The sequence below is a fragment of the Chelonoidis abingdonii genome, chromosome 3, assembly GCF_003597395.2.
Source record: "Chelonoidis abingdonii isolate Lonesome George chromosome 3, CheloAbing_2.0, whole genome shotgun sequence".
NCBI lineage: Eukaryota > Metazoa > Chordata > Testudines > Testudinidae > Chelonoidis > Chelonoidis abingdonii.
Genome location: NC_133771.1, coordinates 81,651,073 through 81,658,152, shown reverse-complemented (window position 1 = coordinate 81,658,152; position 7,080 = coordinate 81,651,073).

Below are 7,080 nucleotides of genomic sequence, written 5' to 3'. Positions count from 1 at the left end.
TTGGTTGAATAGTGGAATCAAAGGGAGATGGCCGGGGGTAGAGGCTTCTATGTTGTGACAAGGACTCTGCTCAAGGGTCCTATATGTTCTTAGATTCTACACCATTGAGGGACTCTTTGATGACACAGAGGCTACTTTTTCCTGAAGCCACAGAGCTGAGTGAATTCTGGTGAGATCTTTCCAACTCTGCTACTAAATAAAGCTGAAATAACTACAGTTGAGTTAGATGGCGAGGCTTTGGGACTATGCAGCACTTCCCAAGGGACCTGCCCAAGTGCATTTTAGGACTCTGGGATTATACTACCAACTGACATCAGACTGTGAGTTGGGTTTAGCAGATGGAGGAGAGGGAAGTAACATGCTATAGGGGAAACTTACCTATTGGATATACCCCAAATGGGTGGGAAACCAATTTAACAGATTCCTGGCAAAGCTACCATGTAGTGCAGGTATCTTATTTATCATCCACATAGATTGTTACTGTTTTTACGAAGTTGTTGTTAAGTTCCCTTTCCCCCTAATAAAGTTTTCCTTTTTACATACATGAACCCAATGCATGCAACTGAGAAAGTATTGCCTGTTACAGATGCCCAGAGGAGGTATTTCATGAACCCAGAAATTCTTAGTGGGGTCTTGAGCTGCTGCTGTTTGCTACTTTTAAGAGGGATCTTAGATATGTTGAAGCTGATCTTTTTTCTTGCCATTAGTGACATGGCAGAGGGATTACAGAAGCAAGGGAACTTTTCCATTACTCAGCCAAAATAACTGACATCCAATGCAAGAGTCATAGGTTGTGCTCAGAACAGAAAGAAAAGGCTGAAATGTTGCTAATGGGAGATAAGCCCAAATTACTTCCTTCTTTTTCAGCATTTAAAATCCAAATACCTACTTTTTATTTAAAGAAAAAAAAAAGCTTTTCTGCTGTACTTCATTATATCAGAAATAGTAGGAAATGAAAGATGGGATGGCTATATTTAGAACATTGCTAATTTTTAAAAGACTTCTACCCCTGTCCAGCCAGATCAGAACCAATTATGTTTACTTTTAGCAGATTCAGATTGATTTGTACACAACTTCGTAACAGAGTAAGTGTTGGAAAAGCAAATACGCAGGTAAGAGATTATTTTATTGAAAAATAGCTTTTAAAATACAAAGAGGCCAAAATTAGTTAATAGACTGGGGACTCAATTGTGATTTAATTTTACTTTTCATTTTGGATAAAGTGTGTGCCTTTTTCATTTGAAGAGTAAATGTGATTACAGAGTAAATAATTTTGTATATGTTATGTTTCATTTCATAAAACATTATAGGTATATTTTAGTGTTGTTTTTTTCTTGGAAAATAAAAATGGATTTTTTTTATGCAAGAGAAAAATCTCAAAACCATTATAAACAATCTGGTTTGTTCCTCCTACATCTCCTCAGGGAATGTTGCTTGGAGTTATAGCTAGCTGGAATGGGAATGTCTGGGGAATTCCGAAATTCTGATTTTTTTTTTAATCATTCAGAATCAGGGTGAAGTGTGTAAATATATAACTTTTTTTTGCTGAACAGAAAGCTTTGAAAAATTTTATTTTAGAAGGAAATATACAAATATTTAGTTTTGGATTGTTGAACCACATCAAAATGTGTTGATTTTGGTTTGGTGTTGTTCAGCTTCATTTTTGGTTAGCATTTAATTGTGTCTACCTAAACTCCTGTAATGCCTCATGGGAAGTGTAGTTTGGATGTTCAGGTCCTTAAGTTTCCTCTATGAGGTGGGTTGCCTAGATACATTCTCACAGACAATTTCAATTTTTAGAAACTGCCTTTTCTATTTGGGGGGGGAATAAAAACTTTTTGACAGAAAATTCCCAACCAATTCTATTTGCATTACATCACCTATTATGCTTTTGATTGATGCTTTCCTTCTGTGGAAATCTCACTAATTTGGGGAAAGAGTTTTCAGTACTGTAATTGGTTGGCGGATCTGGTGTCCTGATCTGTTACTGGTGGAGATGTACCATCAATAGCTGAGGCGGTTGCCCAACAAGATAAGGGAAGAGAAGACTGTATTAAAGAAGATTCCTGGTGAATAATCTTCCCTTCTTGTAAGGTCTCAGCTTATGACTCTGTGCGTTAACAAAAGAAAACGTGATTTCTATATTAATTTGTAGGATGAAGACGATATGATGTAATATTTTTGGACTTTCAATTCATTTATCTAGACTTGCCTGATCTGAAAGGCTCATGCACACACACATTTCCTTTTGAAAATTTGACTTCTGTTCTTATTTGGCTCTACAATGCCCAAATTCTGTAAGGCATCTTGGTCTTTAACAGTAAGAGGACACACATAAGTATGTGATGATGTGATATGCACTGCACAGCTAGAGTAGATCCTTACATGGGAACCTGAAAATGGTCTTATACACTTAATTGATGGGGCACATGAGGGAGATTTAAAAGGCATAAATACCAGATAGGTGCTTAACCCCCTTCTGTACTTTTGAAAATCTCCCTAACAATGTGCAAGAGACATACACGACTTTGAAGAGCTAGTCAATGAAATCTAAAACTGCATGGGTTTTCCTGTCACTAAATATTTTGTTTTATTTTAAAATCTAAATATAGAAATCAAGCTAAATGATTTCTTTTAACCAATTGTTCTAACCCAGGGGTTGGCAACCTCTGGCACGCAGCTCACCAGGGTAAGGACCCTGGCAGGCTGGGCCAATTTGGCTGAACTTGCCGATGTGGCAGGTAAACAATCACGGCTCCCGCTAGCCACAGTTCACCACTCCAGGCCAATGGGGGCTGCAGGTAGCAGCGTGGGCCGTGGGATGTGCTGGCGGCGGCTTACCCTGGTAAGCCATGTGCCAGAAGTTGCCGCCCCTGTGTTAGACTAAGCAACACATAAGTATGATTTAGCTCCATCTAGCAAAATCCCAATGTAACTTAACTTCATCATGCAACCTTTTACAAATCAGGGTTTCTTTAGTTAACGTCCAGTAATATCTGGCCAATATTTATTATTACCACTTCCCCTAGCAAGGAATTTTACAGCAAAAATACAAAGACATGATCCTGTCTCCGAAGAGATTATGATCTAATTTGAGAAGTGACAGAACGCCATTTACCATCAACCAATAGGAAGAGTGGAAAGGCAAAGCTTACACAGTAAAAAGACAACATTGTTAATAAGTTATACTATGAAGTATATGTCCTTCTCAAGGGGCAGTGAAATGTTGTTTTTGTCAGCACTAGCAATGTGGACTGACACTGATGTTCTCTCAAGTATCCCCAATCAGAGTTGCATCTGAACTTTCTGTTAAAACAAAATTTACTTGCTGTTTCACGTTCATTGATAAAGCTCTAGTTTTCAGAAACTGGAAATATTTCAGGAAAAGTCCCTGGAACTGCAAACTATTGTGAAAGCAAAGCTGAAAATATGTTATATCTGTAATTCTTTTCCTATTGCTTCTGATCTACAGGAAAAAAATACATTTAAAAATGTGTCTTATTATGGCCCCACAACTAAAAACACTTTTAAAAAATATTCTCTAGTCCTTTTAGTGGGAAGGTCACTAACCATATTGGTCTGATGAGTTTATTTTTAAGCCCAATTCTCCTTGTTTGACTAGTGAACTCTGCTATAGCAGTTCTCCAAGGAGTGGTACAGCCAGGGCAGCTGTGTTCTGCAATTGTTACCCTCTTCTCTTGGCTTGGCAAACATTTCTGACTCAGAATATAAAGAGATGCCTATCACATATTGGTTGAACTGACCCTGCTTCTTAGAGACTTTGGAACAGTTTCCACACCCCAATATCAGCAACTCTGTATATGTGCTGATGCTGCATTTTTTATTAAGTCTTTCAAATCTTGTTTTCATTTAGAACACCCTCTACCATCAAGCACTATGAAACCGGAGTAAATGAGTACCAGCTTCATTTCATTTACATAGTATCAGGGGCATAATACAATTTTTATGTGGAAATTACGTACAAATTGAGTATTAAAGGACCCAAATTACTTATGGATAAAGCCCTTAAAGTTTCAATATGATGCAAATTTTCAAATCATAAACCCCTGCGTTGGACAAAAGTGATGACTGTGACAGAATAAATTTTATTAGCTAGCAGTAACAATTAGGTTTAATATTTACAACTGAGTTAATGCAAGATTTGTAATTTTCCAGTAATGTATTTGTTATCAAGTTAGTAAGGGAATGCTGTGAACATCTCATTTTCTGCTGGGTTAAATGAATAAAATACATTAAATGGTAGTGGAAAATAAATGGAAGATGAGATATAACCAGATTTTTTTTTTAATATACTATGATTATGTGAACAAAGGGCAATTCAGAAAAACTGACATACACGGTAGTTAATTTATATTCCAAAATTGAATCAGGTCTTTTCTTTCTACTGGACTATGGACACACATAAATTTTGAAGGAAGCTTGTTCTTTATAGAATTGTATTTACCTTGTGTATACTATTAGACCTGTTTGACTGCCCCTAGAAAATATGGAATTTCAGAATTAAAGGATTTTGTAGTGCTCGTGTTTTTTGTGAGAATCTGAATATTAGTTCGTAATGATAAGAATTCTTGATGAAATGTTGTTCATATTCAATCTTCTTATACTATGGCAGCTAAATCAGCTCAGTTATACAATGTATTTATTAGCCGTGAAAAAGGGTTTTTGTCTTTTTTTTACAATTTTTCTATTTCAGTTAAGCTTTGTATCCCACCTTTGTACAACCACTGACAAATATAAACTGGGAGCTGGATTAACACTGCCAATCATTTCTAGAAATCAGGAGATGGGGCCTATTGGAGAATTTTAGGTGATAGAATTCACTCTGAACTCACCAAGTGGATTTCATCTCTAAGCTTTTGGCCTGCTAGTACATGCATAAAAGTATCTATAACACTCCAGCTGCTTTGAATTGGCCACCCTAAAGTGGAGAGAGAGAGAAACAAACAAAAAAGACACTTCAATGTATTTTCATCCCCATTTTTCCCATTACAGGGATCATTTGCTCCCATTGGGAGCAATGCATTTCATAATTCAATTCATTAAGATGCATTAACTAATTGTCTTCATTCTCCTGCAGTTAATTAAATCAAATTAAGTTAATTATACTTTTCTATCTCTGACTTTTCTTTTGCCTAATCTAAATTGGAAAAAGTGAACCTTAGATGGAAAAGGAGAAAAAAAAGAAAACATTCCCTGCAGCAAAAGTAGAATTATAATATTGCACTGTGAAGATAGTTAAAATTCAAAGTGACACAAAATGACTTTTAGCCTAATTTTCTTATTACAAAGATTGATTAGCTGGTGATTTATTTATTTATTTTTTAAGAGCACAATGACATTGCTCTAAGAAGTGGACATCTTGATGTATGCTACATTTAGGAATTTCAACTGAAGATAGCCTTGGGTATATAGCTCTGATTTCAGTGGCTAAAAGATTATTTCTGAGCTCAAAGTAATCATTGGATTTGTGTTGAAATAAAAAAAAAAAGCTGTGCTGAAAGATAAAGTTCAAAGATCAGCTGTTATTAAAGAATAGTACGAATATGATTCTAATTTTAATCAAGCATAAGGAAATGAAATGGTCTCTCTCTCTGAAATTCTTGTGTTATTTGTTTTGTGGATGGAGGGTTGTATTCATTGCTTAATCATCTCTTCATTGATGGAATCTTTATTATCCTGCTTGTGCCTTAATCTCAAACTATTTTTTTCAGAAAGGAGTACAGTAAGTGGCAATAAAATGGACCATTTTTCCAATGATATATAAAACATGAAAAATCAAAAGCTTTAATATGTGGATGAAACAATGTCTGACCTGCAGAAAAGGTGAGGACCATAATAGAAAGTATAAAACCTTTAAGAGGTCTGTTAAAAGCTAATGTAAACTGGCTTTAAAGCCAGTCTGCCCCAGAGGGTGTCTACACTGCAAATAGACACCTGCAACTGGCCCATCGCAGCTGACTTGGGCTGAGGGGGCTCAGACTACAGGACTGTTTCATTGCAATGCAGACCTCTGGGCTCAGGCTGGAGCTCTGGGACTCTTCCACTTTGGAGGTTGCTACAGTTAAACAGCTTGGCATCCCAAGCCCTGTGAGTCCAACTCAGCTGAACTAGGCCAGCCACAGCTTTTTAATTGCAGTGTAGACATAGTTACAGAGCCCATAGGTGCCCAGTGCACATTAACACTGAGCAGCACACGTATTACTTCATAAGCAGGGCAGGCTCAAACTAATGCTTTGGTCCTCAGTTTTCTTTGTGCTCATTTTCCCAATGCAAGTCAAGATTACAGGACAAATTCTGAATGATGCAGAACACTTCATGTGAGTCACTTTATTCAGTACAGCATCCTCAACTTCTCCAGAAACAGTTTGCAGTATCATGCCTTAATCTGGTCATGCGGCCACTTGGTGCACTGTGAAGAGCTCACAGATCAAAGGTTTGCTGTTTTATCATCACTCTACCACCCTTTTGCTTCCCTGCGGTCTAGACAGCTCGTCTCAACTAGTTCTGTGTACCCCTTTGCCCTATTCCCCTTCTCCTTCCCCCTCCCTCCCTGCCCCACCAGCCAGCAGGCAACTCCTCTGCTATGTACAACTATACACTTCACCACTGTTCCTCTGCTAATTTGACAGCACACATCTACTGCTTCTAAATATATACTGGCCAGCCATAATTCTTCAAGGCCCTCCTAGTTAGCATCCTTTACTCTTGCTTCCATATTTGCATCTTTTCCTCACTGCATCTCCAAAATTGTGGTCCCCAACTCACTGCTCCTTAGGCACCAGCCTCAAAGGTCTTTTGATTAATATAGAGCTTCCATTATGGACACACTGTACGGTCTTCTTTCCTTGTCCATCCAGATTAGCTAAATTAACCCCTGGGTAAGCATTATGTGTTGAGATGTTTAGAGTTTAATCAACAGGTCTGGCATAAATTATACCCTTGTTTCCACAAAACCAAACTACTGTCAGCTGCATTCTCATCTTCAACCTACCATGGATGTGATTTCTCTCACTCTCATCAGATTTACATTATTACATAGTAGGATCTTGTACTCAGATT